Here is a 19,403-nt window from a genome sequence, read left to right as displayed (position 1 = left end):
GAGCAGCCGGGTACGCCTCACAGAGCAGCCGTGGTAGGCGCCTCACAGCGCACTATCCATCCTCTCTGTCTCGACCCACTCTCAAACTTTTCTCCCCAGTAGATTAAACTCACACTTCACCTCACCTGGTAGCATTCACCAGTTAAGGCATGAAGGTGCAGTGGAAATGATGGTATGTAATAGCTTCCCAGTGGGGGTGTAAACACTGGAAAACTCTTAGCAATACTTTTGAACTATTTACCTGCTTTTACAATGGATTACAGCTAAATTAATGTATTTTATACGTGGGAAAGAATGAGACAAAAGTCATTACTATGCTGTTGCTTTTGGAAGTGTTTCATGAAAAACAGGGAATCTGCACTTAAATATTATGTGAGGGGTGGGGCGAGTAAGCTTGTTGAGTTATTTAGCCACTGGGAAATATTAGCAGCCATTGACAATCATGTCTAAACCCAATCAAATGTGCGAGAATATTACAAAAATGACTTGAGCAGGCAGCAAGCATTACAGAGATAATGCTCTGAGAACAACAATATCTTCAGTCCCAAATATCCTTACTAAATGTTCCACCACATTGATTTAGTCATTCAGTCACGGGAGGCTGTTTTTATGTCAGAATATTGGAACGTGTTCTAACACTAAAAAGGTCTCTGCTGAACTTCCTTTGATTTAATTCATATGATTAATATGCCAAGGTGGCAGCTCACTGTTAAGCTCTTTGACAGACTATTATAGCAACAAAAGCAATTCCCTACAATAATCCTTCCTTCTAATGCAAAGAACAGATAGATTATTATGTAGCTCTGAGGATTCTCTCTTGTTTCTTATAAAGTTAGACATTGTCCAGCAGAGCTCACCAGCTTGTAGTCCTAAAAATCAGAAATGAGTGCTACTCTGGTTCATTCAGCCATTTCTATGTGGAAAAATTAATGGAGAAGAATGTGTTTTGGGATACAAACGCCAAAGCAAATACAGGTTGTAGAAAACACATGTGCTTGGGAGATCTTTATACGCCTTGTTCTAGAGATAATATTTCACAAGCACATGACTTTATGACTATGAAGCCTTTATGTGCTTTGTGCTTTTAAATTATATAAACGCTTAAAAAATTCACAAAAAGTGGAGTCGTTAACTGATGAAGATGATTCAGAGAACAAAACATATAAGATCTCCTAAGCCTGTGTTTAACATAGACCTTTATTTTCGGCATTTATCCAAAAACCTCAAAAAAACCATTCATTTCCCCATAGGCTTTGACCAATCGAGGCATTGACATGGAGAGGACGCTATTGCTATTTCTCTCTATACCTTCTAGACTCTATATAGGGGGGAAAAAACTTGGAATAAACAAGTACACAAGAGTCCATCCACTTCAGGTGAAATATGGTTTTATTTGTATTTTTATAAATCAACATATCAGATAATTTCTTCCTTAACCATCACATTCCTAATCCCCTTTCAGATTCCCTTTCTTAGTAGAACTTTGAATCTCAAAGACCGTGTAGATGGATCGGGGAGGTCTTTTACAGTATGCAAAGAGACAAAACTGCCTATCACCATGCTGTATCCACGCTCCAGAGATTAAAACCCAGAGTGGAAGGAGGGTTTATACTTTCCCGCATGGACACTTCTGAAATTGAACTCTATCTGCTCACCTTTGCAATAGACTACAGGTTACCCCGTATCGCTGCAGAAAGCTAACTTGAAACATATATCTGCCTATTACGCCATTACCTCTAAAGCAACGGCGGGAACTGAGCCTGTATCCTGCCAGCAGCAAATGGCAGAATACGCCATGCATACTGTATAAGTGTGTGAAGTCTGGAGTGGCACTGACAGTACGGTTCAGAGTTAAATGTATGATAACTATAGCGCGCTGTTTAACGGAAAACCCTTGGAAGATGAAATGTGATATAAACACAGTTCTTGGATCCTTCTAACACAAATACCACAACACAAATAGATGTTTCTGTTTCTGGGGAAAGTAAACTAGTACTATTCTACCCAAAACGCTTTCAAATGCATTCGAGGCACTCAACCACAACACTGTGGTTACCATCATCACATTGTTATCACAAACTCAATGACATGCTTCCAATATCTGAAAACTGCCCGCACCAGCCCTCAGACTCAACATATGCAGTATTGAACGCTCATAACTCCGTAAATACCAAATACACAAGCACAACTTTTACATTAGTCAGTCAACCAATACATCAATGTTACATACAGTGACACAAAAATCACAGACCCAAGGATACACACACAAGCCCACACAAGCACTCCCCTCCACACACACAAAGACTATCCTCAGAGCTATCCTGGAGTGGGAGTACCTTTGCGCTCGGAGCGTTTCGCGCTCTTTGAACCTCCTCCGGATCAAGCAGTAATAGGCCCCCACGGTCCCCAGTGGGCCTGGGAGCCATCCAGAAACACAGCCATGATCCTAACAGGGTTCTGTGCCTTTGGGGGCAGTCCTTTTGCCCCCCTAGGCTGCCCTGTTGCCCCTATGCTTCTTTACCTGAGAGAGCCTAGGAGGCACTGTACCTCCCCTCCCTCTCTCACTCTGCTAAGTACTGTACAGGCACTAGGCGCAGACCCTCCCTCCTCCCTTCCCCTCACATTCAACTTTGGGAGGATGAGCAGGGGAGAGAGGTGGGAGGAGGGGCAGTCAGGCTTATGACAGAGGAGGAGGAGGAGGAGGGTGATGTCTGGGATGCTGATCCAGCATGGTAAACAGCTTCAGCTGTTCTTGCTTAAGTGGGCTACGAAAGAGCGTTTAAGTTTTGTGAGGAGGGGAAACTATTTTTGTTGATGAAATGAGTTGAATTATATCTTTTGTATTTTTATTTATATTTTATTTTATTTAGGAATTAATTTTTTTTCATTTCTGAAAAGGCAGTTGCATTATATAACTTGATATAAAATAAAGGTTTATAAAAACCAAACTCCCTCTCTCTCTCTCTCTCCCCCTCTCTCTCTCTCTCTCTCTTCTAACACCTCAGATGTCATGAGCTTCGCCAGCCGGTACTTTTATATGCGAACGCTAAAAACGAACAAACGCCACTCCAGCGGTAGCCAACCTCACCCTCTCCTTGGGACCCCCATGATCTGTGGAGACACAACACACACACTCACACATGCGTGCACACAAACACACACACACACACACACACGCGCGCACACACACACATCCAATGACGCATCACCTTGGCCAACAAATGCCAACTAAGAAAAGCAGAAACATACCCGATTCACACTAATTTAAAGGATCTATATTGTCCTATTGCTGTGAGTGGTTCACGGTTACCCCAGTGTCAACATTCAGTAAACTAATTTCCACAGGCACACTAGCTGGCTCTCAGAGCGCGCTTTCCGGTGTCAGCAGCCCAAGACTCCATTCCACCAGTCCCCCATCCAGACCCTCTAATCCTGGGGATAACACTAGTCCTGGACATGCACCAGTGGCTCTCGGGCTGGGGGACTTAGCACTGCGTCCTGTAGAGCGCACATGTACAGCGCTTAGTGTCCATGTCTACTATCATTCAGGCATCAGCGAAACCTGGCCGAGTTATTATGGAAACTCCACACCTTCATAAAGAGAGGGAGATTAATCTGTAATTGTATATTCATTACATACTGGTAAAGTATAAAAATGCACAGTAGGAAAAGTAGTGCATCGTGGGTCTCGTGAAAACACAAACCAGACGGTATAACTTACTAGTGGACTCTGTCTCCCCAGTGAACAGTGAACGCAACTGGGGATATTTTCAAACCAAAACCTGACAGATAGTATCCGAAGGTTCTAAACCCAGAGGCACAACATCGTGAGACTTCCGGGAACGCTTTTAGAAACAGACCAAACAGACCAGGCCGATTTTTAGGTTTGAGAGTCAATGAGAGAAGTGGAAAATCTTCCTTAGTTGTTAATTTTTTCTGAAATCTAAAGACACAACATAGATCCGAGCCAATGTCTTAAGTAGTTGAACATGTTATTCCTCCCAACCTTCACAGAAAGTACAAACTGACACATTTTCATTTTCGCAAAAACAATTATGATATCGAAGGAGTGCCTTTGATTTGGACAGCCTGCAGATGCGCAGTTCCGCGAGACGACCAAAGCTAGACCCAATTACATGTTTCTACATGAGCTTAGTTAGCCAACGCCGCCATGACATCGCCTACAAGTGTGATTCTGGGATTTCAATTGGAGAAGCTAGTTTTAGCCTATCTTCATACTGTACTGTCTTCGCATAGTATGCTGTAGTAGAACAACGCCAGATGAGAAACCGGTTCTAGGCTATAACGACTCCCCTGTGGCATGACTGGGGGTGGTGGTTCACCATGAACCAAGCCCATCTGAACTACATATATAGACCCATTTCCCGGCCGTTACGGTGAAAAGCTGCACTCAGTTTCGCAAATCAGAAAGGGGTTTAATGTTTACAATGAAGTGAATATGAACACATCTAACTTCAGATGCGCTCATGTAAGCTAGCCCTTTTACATCGTGCCTGTATACAGGCTTGACACGAGGCAGATTTGGGCACCAATAAGCGCCTAAATTGGGACACACAGTGGCTGTACAGCAACATTTCTCCTATCAATGACATCAGAGCTCAGGCTCACGCAATTCAGGAGCTCTGTATGGGTTTTGGACTGACAGACGCTTGGAACTTGGAGCACCGCGCGCGAACAAGAAGTTGAGAGTATCCTGTCGGGCTGTATCACCGCCTGGTACGGCAACTGCACCGCCCACAATTGCAGAGAGGGGCTTTCCAGAGGGTGGTGCAAGTTCTGCCCAACGATCACCGGGCAAACTACCTGCTCCTCCAGGACACCTACAGCACCCGGCACGTCACAGGAACGCCCAAAAAAATCATCAAGTGACAACAACCACCCGAGCCACAGCCTGTTCACCCGGCTAGTCATCCAGAAGTCGAGGCCGGCCAGCACAGGTGCATCAAAGCTGGGACCGCAGAGACCGAAAAACTGCCTCTATCTCAAGGCCATCAGACTGTTAAATAGCCATCAATAGGTGGCTTCCCACTCCGGTTACATAACCCTGCACTCTTAGAGGCTGCTGTCCTATATACATAGACTTGGAATCACTGGCCACTTTTAATAATGGAACACTACTCATACTACATATATTTTTGCTTTACTCATCTCATACGTATATACTGTGAGTCTATTCTACTGTATTTTTAGTCTATGCCTTCCGACATTGCTCGTCCCTAATATTTAGTATATTTCTTAATTCCATTGATTTTACTTTTTAGATTTGTGTGTATTGTGTGTATTTGTTGTGAATTGTTAGATATTACTGATTTGATTTGAGTGCCAGCCCCATCCTTCCTGCTAATTTCTAGCAATTCTTGCTAATGTTTTGTTGTCTGGAGTGAGGGACATGCTGTGAATTCCGCAGACTCAATGCAATTCTGACAGATGAGACATTGAGGATTATAACAAATACTGCTTTGATGTCATACAAGCAAGCCAAACACCCATCCAAATGTGTAGGCTACTATCACATTTCCATATCATAAAACTCATGTCAGATAAAGTGTCAATCGCTTATGATCAGTATGTTTGATGTACAAGATGACGCGTGGGTGTCATACCCTGGGTTAAGCTCTGGAACAGAATGAGCCTATGTTTGTCTATTGTGAAGAAAATTGGCCGCTGAACACGCACCTGGAATGCACTCTACACTCTTCTCTATGGATCAACAAAATTACAACTATATTTCTCTGAATTGCCTTGTGAAAACCTAACACTGTAAGATTTTATTTTATAACTTAGCTAGTCATGTTGGCAATAGAACAAGATTTCAAATTATTCCCACTTCTGACCCAGATTGCGTATTTATAACGGGCCGTTTTTTTGTATTGCGAAACAACAGTAATTGTGTGATGGCGGGGATGCAGGTCATGTTCCAAACAAAAACAACTACAAGTGTGCTTGCTCTAGTTCCTCAATGGCACAGCTAGGAGAGCTCAGAAAGCACCTGAAGATTACATATGAAATGTGCACTTTGGAGAGGTGTGTGGCCACCTCTCAATCAAACCCCTTAGTCCTCTCACTCAAACCCTTATCATTTTTTTTGTCTTATGTTGCACCTACCCCCACATTTTCCAGGAATATTCTTAACATGTTACTAAATGCATCCAGAGTATTTTCAGATTTCGTTATCAACAAATGCGGCAGAAAGTACAGTAAATGTAAAATGCACATAAAATCAACAGTGTAATGTCTGGATTTAGTCTTGTGTCAGGTGAACTGTTGTGTCCTCAACTTTGGTCTAATACTTTTCCCATAATCCCAAACTGTTCCCTTTAATTGCTACTATGCTTATGTATTTCATATTTCTTTTGTAAGAAACATTTCAATTTAGCCCTATCCATTTAGGCCAATTCCCACAAGTCTAAAGGTTTAACAAACACGTAATAAATAGTTATCTCAAGATCATTGCAGATGTACACGGATGATTGATTACCTAACAAGCTAGCAAGCCAGCGAGGCAAGCTAAAATAATACAAATAGAGATAGATAAAGCCAAAAGAAGAATATACTCGTTGAGCATAGCAAATCAGTCTTGTGTGTGTTTAACAAGGCCATCACTCACTCACTGCTAAGTTTGTCAAGGTCCCGACATCAGTGTATAGCTATTCTTGCTACAGGGCTTTTTGATGCAAGCATGCGCAAGTATGTATCAGCTTAACATGACATTTGCTTGTAAACAAAACATTTATCTATAGGTAGGCTATACAATCCCAAAGTCAGGACACAAATACATTTTTTAGTTATCCATTTTGATGGATAATATTGTGTTATTCCATAGCGAAAATGTCAACAGATGTGTGGCCTGAGCAGGGCCTATGATCAGCTTGTAAAAGATTTATGGATACAAACTTGAAACCATTTAGCCTACGGGTGAAACCCTGGACAGCAGTTGTGACTAGCCTGATAGTCCATTCCATATTGTCCATTTAACTTTGACCTGTCCTGTTTTTAGGATATACTGTTTGTTAATGTCAGCACATTTTTTTATTTGATTGGGCGCCATTTAGGTTAGGCAATTTGATCTGAGAAACCTGCATGATGTAAAGTTTCCATCTCATTACATTGTCATACATTTAATCTCCAGCCTGTAAAATACAGAAAAGGCCACATAATTTTTCTACCATGCTATATTTGCTACATATGACGGAATGTAGGTGGAGCGCCGCAGCGATGATCTCTCCAACAGCATCCTGAGAGGCGCGCTGGGAATGGACAAGATAAAAATATTTGCATCCCTGACTTTGACAAAGCTGGCACTGCTTATCACGGGCGGGCATCAGCTTTCACCTAAAAAGCCCATATGCCACTGGTTGAGAGAAATTGTCATTGTTTTGGGTCAGAATTATGTGAGGTTTTATGTGTTGTTGGAGGTACATTCTGGTCAGTTTAAATTAAAAAATGCCGCTATTGGCAGTCGCCTTAAAACTTTTCCACGAGCGGCCGGCCCTGGCCTGGAGAATGAAAGAAAAAGTAAATCAAATTAGGAAAATGGGTCACCTGGGCCTGGTTTATACTTCCAAGGAGGGCTCTGTGTGTACTTGGTGGATCCAGTGATCTGAAAAATAATAATAACAGTATGTAAACCTCCACAGATCAAACTGCCAGCCTTTGCAGTACTCTGGCTGTTAAAACAGTGGACACATCAATGATCATGTAGTAGCGTCAAACACCCACTAGATGGAACTCTGAACTACTCACATTTTAGCAAGTAAGCACTTTCTATTACATTTTGCTATAACATTGCAATGCAGTGGTGTGGTGTCTGGAAGCCACACAGGGCATTCATTAATCATGCTCCTTGGTCAGCTGCAGCATGAAGCTGAATCACACCATTAATGCAGAGGTGGGGGCACTGAATAGGCCCACAGCACTGGAACAGGGGCCCACACGACAGTAGGATAATTCAGTAAGTGCTCGATCCTGTTGAGAATGCACTGGTAACCACCAGAGTTCACATAAGGTGTGATGATGATCAGATCAGAAGTGGACACACTAGTAGGAAGAGTCTATGACTCTGCTCACTGCTTGGTTTGTCAGTGTGCCACAGGGTCTGTCTGACTGACAGTGGAGCTGCCTCTAACCTCAACCTGAAACTACAGGCCAGAAATGAAGTCCAAGGACTGGACAGAATTACACTCTCCCTAATCCAATATCAACACAGTTACAGCCTACTCTGGCAGTCCACAGAACTCAAAGTCAAAGTAAATAATTGTAGGTGTAGGAAGACAGGGACAGCCATATTCATCAGAAAACTTGAACATAACATGGGAATCGCAGGTCCTTCCCTCATGTTCTGTGAAGAAGTCAAAACGCAGTGTGCGCTCAGGTTAAGTAGCTAATCAAGCAAAATAAGTGTGTAGGCTAAGTGTGTGTGCATCTTATTCACAACAGCTGAATTTAATTCAAGGGCACAGATGCTGCTCTGCTGTACAACACAGATGCACTTCCTTTGACACATCACAATCTCCTCTACAGACAGCTGTAGGCATTCACGCCTCCAGAATACTGCTAACGAAGTTCCTCCATTCCAATATACATCTACTGCATGCTCCATTCCAACACCCCACAGAACTCGACTTACAGCACCATGGTTCAGCTGTTTAAGCAGAACGCACTCTCATGTCCATTTGCCCTTGTCAACATCAAAATGTGTATTAATTGCTTTACTTAAACAGTTCTGAATCCTTTTGTTTGCCTCGATTCATCATAGATCGATTCAACCAGGTCATTCTCAAAACATGTATTCATTACAAAGCCATAGAAACATTCTGCATGCATCACGCAGATAGTAATCTGCAGATAAGTGATGAGGAAGAAAAGGCACTCTATAGCAAACTGCCTGCTCTTTCCTCCTTCAATTATCCTATCTGCATTCAGGTCTCATCAATACTTTGACTGCTTAATCAGTTACTGGTGTCAGCTGCATCATTTCTATCCTCCCGCACATCATAATGCTAGGATGGGGAAGAGGGGAGTAATCAGCCCATCCAACATCCAACCCGCTCCGAGGCCCGGCGGCGCCAGGAACGCACCCACCCTACTCCCTACCAAGTGCACTACTTTTGACCAGGGGACCCATAGGGTTCTGGTCACTGCGTAACGCAGCCTCTGGAACCACCGCAAGGTCAGAGTTTGAATGCGTCAGCCACTTACATCAATGATAGGTTTTCTGTGGTGCTGGGCTTTGCTTTAGCTAATGGATAAATGTTTCTTGGTAGGCCTATTTGGTCCTTATTTTCTCATGTTAAGCCTTAACATTTCACGAAGCTATATTAACGGTGTCTAAGGCTGTTATGATTTCCATGAATTACTTGTCTAGTAATTAAAGTGGAAATTCAAACATTGCAGATTGTAAAATACATTTTCAATACAACGGCATACTAAATCAGCAACCAATAGATTGTCCAGTATCCAGATGACCTTTTCCAGAGCTTCCTATACGGTTAATCGCCTTCCGTAACGTGCTGAGGCCGGGCAAATAAGGAGAATGAGAGGCTCAATTCAAGATGTTACAGAACTGCTGTATTTGAAGCACCACTCCTTCTGCCCAGTTTCTGATGTTGCTACGGCAATCAAGCTGTTTTCACCATTCTGTCACTTCTGTGGAGAGATCGCTTTTCAAAACTAAAACTTCTACCTAAGAATAAAGCATTAAGCTCTTGGTCTGATATGTGCTTTTGAACACCTGAGTAAGCTCCACTCATTTTACATTTTTTTCATTTAGCAGACGCTCTTATCCAGAGCTTTACTTACAGTTAGTGAGTATACATTATTTTTTTCATACCCCCGGTGGGAATTAAACCCACAACCCTGGCGTTGCAAACGCCATGCCTCTACCAACTGAGCTACATCCCTGCTGGCCATTCTCCTACCCTGACCTACACTGGCCAATTGTGCACCGCCTCCCATGGGTCTCCGGTCACGGCCGGCTACGACAGAGCCTGGATTCGAACCAGGATCTCTAGTGGCATTGTGCTAGCACTGCAATGCAGTGCCTTAGACCACTGCGCCACTTGGGAGGTAGGACTCATAGCACTGGCGTCGCGTAGCCTTGACCACTGCATTTGTTCACCGGCCATCCCCTTACTTTCAATCAATTATTTATATTTCAAGGCCTGAGGCACTTTGATCAGTCACATTCTTGAAGCCCAAGAAACAAATACAGTTGAAGTCGGAAAGTTTACATACACCACAACTACATTTAAACTCAAGTTTTTCACAATTCCTGACATTTAATCCAGTAAAAATTCCCTGTCTTAGGTCAGTTAGGATCACCACTTTATTTTTAAGAATGTGAAATGTCAGGGAATAATAGTAGAGAGAATGATTTCTTTCAGCTTTATTTTTCATCACATTCCCAGTGGGTCAGAAGTTTACATACACTCAATTAGTATTTGGTAGCATTGCCTTTAAATTAATTTAACTTGGGTCAAATGTTCGGGTAGTCGCTTCCCACAATAAGCTGGGTGAATTTTTGGCCCATTCCATCCTGGACAGAGCTGGTGTAATTGAGTCAGGTTTGTAGGCCTCTGTTCTCACACGCTTTTTCAGTTCTGCCCACACATTTTCTATAGATTGAGGTCAGGGCTTTGGTGATGGCCACTCCAATACCTTGACTTTGTTGTCCTTAAGCCATTTTGCCACAACTTTGGAAGTATGCTTGGGGTCATTGTCCATTTGGAAGACCCATTTGCGAACAAGCTTTAACTTCCTGACTGATGTCTTGAGATGTTGCTTCAATATATCCACACATAATTTTCCTTCCTCATGATGCCATCTACTCTTCTGAAGTGCACCAGTCCCTCCTGCAGCAAAGCAAACTCTACGCATGATGCTGCCACCCCGTGCTTCACGGTTGGGATGGTGTTCTTTAACTTGCAAGCATCCCCCTTTTTCCTCCAAACATAATGATGGTCATTATGCCCATAAACAGTTCTATTTTTGTTTCATCAGACCAGAGGACATTTCTCCAAAAAAGTACTATCTTGTCCCCAGGCGCAGTTGCAAACCGTAGTCTGGCTTCTTTATATGGTTTTGGAGCAGTGGCTTCTTCCTTTGCTGAGTGGTCTTTCAGGTTATGTCGATATAGGACTCGCTTTTACTGTGGATATTGATACTTTGTACCTATTTCTCCAGCATCTTCAATAATTATATAATAATATGCCATTTAGCAAACGTTTATCCAAAGCGACTTACAGTCATGCGTGCATACATATTTTTTGTGTATGGGTGGTCCCGGGATCAAACCTACTACCTGGCGTTAAGCGCCGTACTCTACCAGTTGAGCTACAGAGGACCACAAGGTCCTTTGCTGTTGTTCTGGGATTGATTTGCACTTTTCGCATCAGCACGTCACTCTTGGAGACAGAACGCCGTCTCTCCGGCAACGGGTCCCACAGTTATACTTGCGTATCATTGTTTGTACAGATGAACGTGTGTGGTACCTTTCCAGGCGTTTGGAAATTGCTCCAAGGATGAACCAGACTTGTGGAGGTCTACAATGGTTTTCTGAGGTCTTGGCTGATTTCTTTCGAAATTTTTCCATGATGTCATGCAAAGAGGCACTGAGTTTGAAGGTAGGTTTTGAAATACATCCACAGGTACACCTCCAATTGACTCAAATGACGGCACTGCCTATCAGAAGCTTCTAAAGCCATGACATAATTTTCTGGAATTTTCCAAGCTGCTTAAAGGCACAGTCAACTTAGTGTACGAACTTCTGACCTACTGGAATTGTGATACAGTGAATTATAAGTGAAATAATCTGTCTGTAAACAATTGTTGTCATGCACAAAGTAGATGTCCTAACCGACTTGCCAAAACTATAGTTTGTTAACAAGTAAAATGTGGGAGTGGTTGAAAAACGTAGTTTTAATGACTCCAACCTAAGTGTATGTAAACTTCGACTTCAACTGTACTTAGCTTCCTAGTGCATATGGAAATTAAAAAGGTATTTTAATGACTTTTTGGAGGATACAAAAGAAGACATCGATGACAGTGTCCGGCAGCCAGTGGTCAAAAGTAGTGCAATTACATAGGGAATAGGGTACATTTGGGACACAGCCACACAGAGGGCTCCAGGGCTGTGGGGCAGGTTACTTCAGGCAGAACCATATGTGCCAAGGGGTAATATGGTACACTAGTGATTCCATTTGATGTTCTATGTTGTTTAGGTCACTTCCTTGTGCATAGAGAGAGACTGTATTAACGAGTGACAATGGTTTGAAAACCCAGTGTGTTAGAGTATTGGTACAGTTTACAGAGTCCAGTGCTTCTACTCCCAAGGAAATCTGACTTTTTAAATGTTTTATGTGGGCTATTACTTCGTGGGGAGCTACATGCAAATAGCTACTGCACTAGCTCTATTTAAAAAAAATACTGAATATCTCCTCACTGAACCATGCAGAGACATTCCTATTGTGCAAAGTTTGAGAGAGCACAGTCTTTTCTGAGGATGGCCTTCGTAAAGGTCTGATAGAACTATCATCGTCCCCAACCAGACCACAGAATGAGAGCGAATGAGAGGATGAATAACATTTGGTGGGTCAAGGTGCATATTGAATATTGTATTGTCTTGTACGATGAGCCTGATTTTTCTTCCTGGAGGGCAGTTCAGTTCCTCCTCGCCTGTTCACCCTGCCTGTACGCCCCTCCCGCTCCAGTACACTTGTCCAAACGCTTCCAGTTTTATGCCTCTAAAATGAGCAGTACTACTCCCATCATCACATCAACACAACTCATGTATGGGAATCAAACACCCCTGTAGTGCAATAGTGAGACAGAGCTGAAGTACACAACCAGTGATGTTGACTCACTGTCAGAGTGCTTTTGCTTTCGGATAGTCCTGATGATGAGCAGTCTGGGGGTGGCTATTTTGAACATGGGGATTTCCCGTAGAAGCTATTTCATTACAGCTCACTTAATGGAATTAACGTTACATTGTATTTGTTAAACCTCCCGCTTGTAAAAAGCCTATATAGTGTTTGTTTTCAATTACACTGTTTACAAACAAAGGAGTAAAACAAGCTTATATTTTGAGTTCTGATTGCAAAAGACAACTGAATCCAAGCTTCATGAGGAATTTATAAGTTATATTCACTAAAAATCTATTCTTCAAAAAAATATTGTGAATTTGTGTCCAAAGATTGATGCAGCAATCACAGATGACACCTTTAACAATCTGGTTTACTTATATTGAGCTGATGCACAGGCCCCATTAAATCACAGAGGTGACAGTCTCTACAGAGAATGAGTCCCTTGTGACCATCAAACCAGTTTTTACTGCACTCAAAGCAGTGAAACGTGATGACTGAATATTATGGATTTATTTCATGCACAAGAGTAAAATCTCTATTCATCTGTTCACCTCTGGTAACATCCCTTTAAAATGATGATGGCACACTGATGGAGATATATGGCTTATAGATTGTCTTTCGCATATTTATATCTGAAATACTGCATTGCTGCAACAGTAAAAAAACTAAATATATATATATGTTTTATTGTCACATACACTGAATAGGTGCTGAAATGTTGTTTCACAGGTCAGCCATAGTAGTACAGCGCCCGGAGCAAATTAGGGTTAAGTGTCTTGTCATAGCACATTGACCGATTTTTCACCATGCTGCTCGGGTATTCGAACCAGCCACTTTTCGGTTACTAGCCCAACGCTCTAAAGCTTCTATAACACCATTATATTGTCATTGATAATACACTACCACCATGTCTGGTGTAATCATCATAGGATAGGCCTACATCCATATCCGACTGTACATACGATACATGCATAATCGATTGTTCACACTGTAACGAAAAACTGTAATTTTATAGTGAGAATGCTGTACCAATTTAACTCCTATGTGGTTATAGTGCTCCCATCAATTTGTATACTGTAGGGGACAGAATGGGAGTGGCAGCAAGTCTTAAACCTTAAATGGTTGAGCATTTTGCTGTGTCCTTTTGTTCTGTTTTGCCCTGTAGTTGCTGTCAATGGAAGCCGTTAAGGCCTCTAGAAGTGCCACCAAATATTCATTAATATGGTGTAATGTGTAAACACTTTACCTAGCGGCCAACCTGTTGCACCAATCCCTTTGTAATTACAGTCAAATACTGTGAAATACAAACCCCTCCTCAATGAATTTCATCCATCCATTCATTCATTCATTCTGATTACGTAGCATTTACTTTTATAGTATAATACAGTCAATTTACAGTATTGTACTGTGTGTCAATACACAAGTACTTGTTTTGATACCGTATTTATATTACAGTAGGTGTACTAATATGAAAATACAGAATTTCACGGGCCACCGAGCTGCCTGTAAGCTACTGTAGTAAATCATGTTAACCCCTTTAGTGCAGGATACATGCATAACCGATTCAAGGCAACACAGTAAGGGCGATGCCCGCCCTGCACACTATAATCTCACCAGTGCACAGATCAGCATGTTCCTATCGGGTGGGGGGAGGGGGTATTCACAGGGCCAGATGGTGCTTTTCCTGCATTTAATCTGTTTTCCAAAATAATTTCCAAGAGGAGATTAAGATTTGCGGATTATACTACTAGGCCTACTGTATGAAGGATGAACACTGTAGTGGGGGATGGCAGAATAAATTAATCCACACAGAAATAAATAATCTGCCAAGAAGAAATAATAGAGAGATCCAGGAGGATGCTCGCCGCACTGCATCAGAATGCCTTTAACATCCTGGTTGCTCATTTATAAATGATTAGGTGGAACGCGTAGCCACAGCCATCACTCAATCTGTGATACCAGGAATAATGAATACAGTGGGAACTGAATCATGGGTGTGGCCAGAAGGGAATACTACAGCATTAAACCTTTTTATTTAACTTCTTAGGCCTCTTTTACACAACACCAGAATAACCTCACAGAGAAGCTTCTGAATTTATGTTAATGTCATCTTTCTGTGTTATTTCCTTTCTGTGTTCTTGTGATTCTCTTCCTCTCTGGAGTTCACTAACCATCAGGGGAAAAACAAGTCCTGCAGGGTCAGGGAGTACAGTACACATTCTTCTTCACTACAGGTGGTGAGATTTTCACTTTGTCCTTTTACTGCAGTGTGCTAAATCAGGGTCACACAGATTGCTTCTTGGTAGTCTAAACAAATACTTGAAACAAAAGTATACACCTCACACACATGGTTATGGGCCTAAAAGCCTGTACTTGATATAGAGTTGAAATGTATAACATTTTGAGTTTGCATTGCAATATCACACTTTATATACATCACAGAAAAAACAGAAATATAACAAAACTGTTTGACATAGGAAACACCAGATTTTTTGCGAAAAAAATATATGTGTTTATTAATTATGAAATTATGAAAAATATAAATTACATTCCACCTATGAGGCCACTAGGGGAGGGCGATTTGGACATTTGACTGCAGGAAAGGGCTACTTGTTAGACAAGGTATCACTATTGACCTGACTGGCGTGGTAGGAGCGTTGGGCCAGTAACCGAAAGGTTGCTGGATCGAATCTCGAGCTGACAAGGTGTAATCTGTCGTTTCCTGCTCCTGAGCAAGGCAGTTAACCCACTGTTCCCGGGCTACCTTGACGCGGATGTCGATTAAGGCAGTCCCCCGCACCTCTTGGATTCAGAGGGGTTGGGTTAAATGCAGAAGACACATCTGGTTCACGCATTCAGTTGTACAACTGACTAGGTATCCCACTCTTCTCCCCATTTCCCGTTGCCTCTTGACAATCGTCTTTCTGACAAATATCATGTAGTATGGGAGGCTGAGTTTTTGGTCTGTAGACTACAGTGTCTAAGGTCAGCGCTTACACAGGCAGCCCAATTCATTCTTTTCACTAATTGGTCTTTGACCAATCAGATCAGCTCTAAAAAAAGATCTGATGTGAAAAAGATCTGATGAATTGGTCAAAAGACCAGTTAGTGGGAAAAAATCGTGAATTGGGCTGCTTTAAATGCAGCCTAAGAGTATTGGTTGATCTAGGTCAGCCTTCCCTTCCAGATAATCTTATTCATTATGATCTAAAAGGCACCAATTTTACCTGAGACACTTTTAAAAATACCTTCTGACGTGTGCTCCTTCTCAAAACCAAATCAAAAAGGCAGCAAAGTGTCCCTTTGGAGTCATTTTACTCACTTCTGTCAATACAAACAACAGTGCTTCCATCGAGACAGATGGTTTCTAATGCAGTAAGAAAACACTGCATCGAAATGTGGTCCCGGGTCTCCATGTAACTCTACCGCACTCTGGGACTCATTCACTGTAGTGGCCGGTAAAGAGAAAAAGCTCAGAGAAATGAAAAGGGAGGCTTCACCTGCCTGAGACCATGAAGAGCCAGGCCATGAAATCTGCTTTGGCTACAGATGTAGGATCTTAATTTGAGCCAGTTTGCTACAGCAGGAAAATAATCCTGCAGGAACAGGAAATGGGAATTATTACGTGGATTATGCAATTAATGGACATTTTTGTAGTGGGTTAATAAATGTTTAGTTAGGCAAATCAAATCAGAAATTTCAAAGTGAAAATTACAAACTTGAAAGCTTTTTAAAAACTCAACAACACTACAAATGTGCATTTCCTGCTATGCATGAAAATTCTCAGCAACAAGAGTGATCATATTAAGGATACAAACAAATAGAGCCTTAAAAATGTAATGCTCAACTTAGCAGACACTTCTTTAAAATCCAAAGCGACATACAATAGAATATGATCCTAGAAAAGGATGTGTTCTCTACTGATGGGAGTGTTGGCCAATCATGCAAACAGGGCCCTGGACCAAGGCCCATAAAACATAAAGACCCTATCCCTTTTTGATGTCGTTTCTAGCAGGCTGGAATTCAATGTCTCTTCTGAACAGACTTATGTTGCCAAGCCAAACACTCTCTCAAGGGCACGCCTGTAGAAGCAGGCAGTACATTAGGCTACCAAGCAGGTCAGAAAAGACCCCAGGCTGACACTCACCACATTTCCCAAGGGTCTCCTGGAGTTCAACATGACCTACAGCTTGCAAATAGCACTTAACACATATACACACCATGCAGAAACATAAAGAGGAGTGTAAAATCATGCTGAACAGGATACCATGTGGGGTGTGTTATAAATCAGAAAGGGGGGGGTGAATGGGAGCTCCTTGGCGGACAGACAGATGTCTGGACAACAGACACACCCGACACGGAGCAGCTCAGGCTGGAAGAAGAGGCTACCATCCGCTAACGTACTGCTCTAGACACCATTGACTCTTTATGTCCTCTGCCATGGCCCACATCTGCACTGTACCTTCACACACAGACACACGTACGCACACACACACTGGGCTGGATCGTGATCGATAGGGCAGCAGTGTGATGCAGTACCACCCGAAATCTTCCCGGGTCGGAGGCCTGTCTAGTCCACATTGCCTGCAGTCATCTACAAATGGAGGCTGCAGACAGACAGGCCTCTGACACACTGGACAGGGAGGGAGGGAAGCGAGATGGAGAAAATGGCCTGGCCGGGTGGCAGTGAAGTAGAACCACCGTCAATCCCTGAGGGACAGGAGAGTGAGGTAGAGCGTTTATGTTTGTGAGGATTCAATCTGTTCTGTCAAAGCAGTCCAGCCATGTCCAGTCCAGCGTGCTACTGGTCAAATGAAAGCCGACAGAGAGCAGTAAAACGCTGAAAAGTGTTATTTGTCACATGCACAAGTACAGTAAAATGCCTAACTTGCAAGCCATACCCAACAGTGCAGTATTCAAATATCCAAAAGTAAATAACTAATAAGAAAATGTAAATAAATAAAAAACACGAGAAATACACTATAAAGTATATACAAAAGTATGTGGACACCCCTTCAAATTAGTGGATTGGCTACACTTCAGCCATGCAATCTCCATAGACAAACATTGGCAGTAGAATGGCCTTACTGGAAGAGCTCAGTGACTTTCAACGGACACCGTCAGGATGCCACCTTTCCAACAAGTCAGTTAATCAAATTTCTGCCTCAAGAGCTGCGCTGTCAACTGTAAGTGCTGTTATTGTGAAGTGGAAACGCCTAGAAGCCGACAACCACTCTGCCGAAGTGGTAGGCCACACAAGCCACAGAACGGGACCGCCGAGTGCTGAAGCGCATAAAAAATCGTCTGTCCTCTGTTGCAACACTCACTACCGAGTTCCAAACAGACTCTGGAAGCAACGCTGGCCCAAGAACCGCTCGCCGAGCTTAATGAAATGGCTTCCATGGTAGTCGCGCAAAGCCTAAGATCACCAATGCCAAGCGTCGGCTGGAGTGGTGTAGCTCACCATTGGACTTGGAGCAGGAAACGCCAGTTTCTCTGGAGTGATGAATCACGCTTCACTCATCTGGCAGTTGGGCGTTTATATTTTTGTTCAGTATATATACAGGGTCAATTCCAATACAATATTTACAACGCATAGGATACTGGATCGATAGAGGTAGATATGTATAGAAAAGGTGACTAGGCAACAGGATATTAGGATAAATAGGAGTGGCAGCAGCTTGTATGTGAGTGGGCGTATGTGTGTGTGGAGTCAGTATAAATGTATGTGCATATTATGTGAAGAGAAGGTGATGGAATGAGTGGAGGGTGTACGCTGGGCCCAGGGCCCCGTGAGTGTGCATAGAGACAAATAAAAGTCAATAAAGATAAAAGGTTAACTCAGATAGTTTGTGTGTAGCTATATTAAGCTATTTATCTGTTTTATTGCTTTAAGATAGAAGCTGTCTAACAGCCTGTTTGTGTCAGACTTGATGCACCGTACAGGCTTGTCATGGCGGAAGCAGAGAGAATAGTCTATGCAGCCTGGGTGGTTGGAGTCTTTAACCATTTCTGGGCCTTCCTACCCTGTCCTGGATGGTAGTGGGAGCTCGGCCCTCAGTGATATACTGGCTCAGTGAAATAAGAGAGGAAGTATTTGATGTAGATATGTACATGTAGGCAGGAATTAGGAGAAAGTGATTCATAGCAGAACAAATAATAATAATAATAATAACATTTATTATAATAATAATAGTAAACAGCATGGCAGCAGCATAAGTGGTGGGTGGGTGGGTGTAAAGGTGGTGTATGTTAGCAAAGATTTGTGAGACCAAACCAAGATAGACCACAGCCTATCGCTTTAAATGGGAACAAATGAGCCATAGTGGGCAGAACAAGCAAAGAGGATGGCTAGAGCCAAGCACGCTAGCAAGATCCTATTGGCGGTTCTAGCATGTATTTGCATATTTCCGTTGGGGAATGCCTACTTGGGAAGTGCACGTAGTAAAATAACTCAATTCGCCTTTGCACTCCTCTTCTAAACAACGCCATTTTTTGAAACTTTGGCAAAGGGTAAGGCTA

The 19,403-nt window shown here is 42.5% G+C and overlaps 1 pseudogene; it reads right to left on the bottom strand.

Moving 5' to 3' along the window:
• Window positions 1-13,921: 13,921 nt before the first annotated feature.
• Window positions 13,922-19,403, bottom strand: part of LOC123482556 — a 12,255-nt pseudogene continuing 6,773 nt past the window's right edge.

Source organism: Coregonus clupeaformis, chromosome 35, assembly GCF_020615455.1.
Source record: "Coregonus clupeaformis isolate EN_2021a chromosome 35, ASM2061545v1, whole genome shotgun sequence".
Classification (NCBI taxonomy): domain Eukaryota; kingdom Metazoa; phylum Chordata; class Actinopteri; order Salmoniformes; family Salmonidae; genus Coregonus; species Coregonus clupeaformis.
Note: the sequence above shows the minus strand (reverse complement) of the source record. Positions and strands in the feature narration are given on the sequence as shown.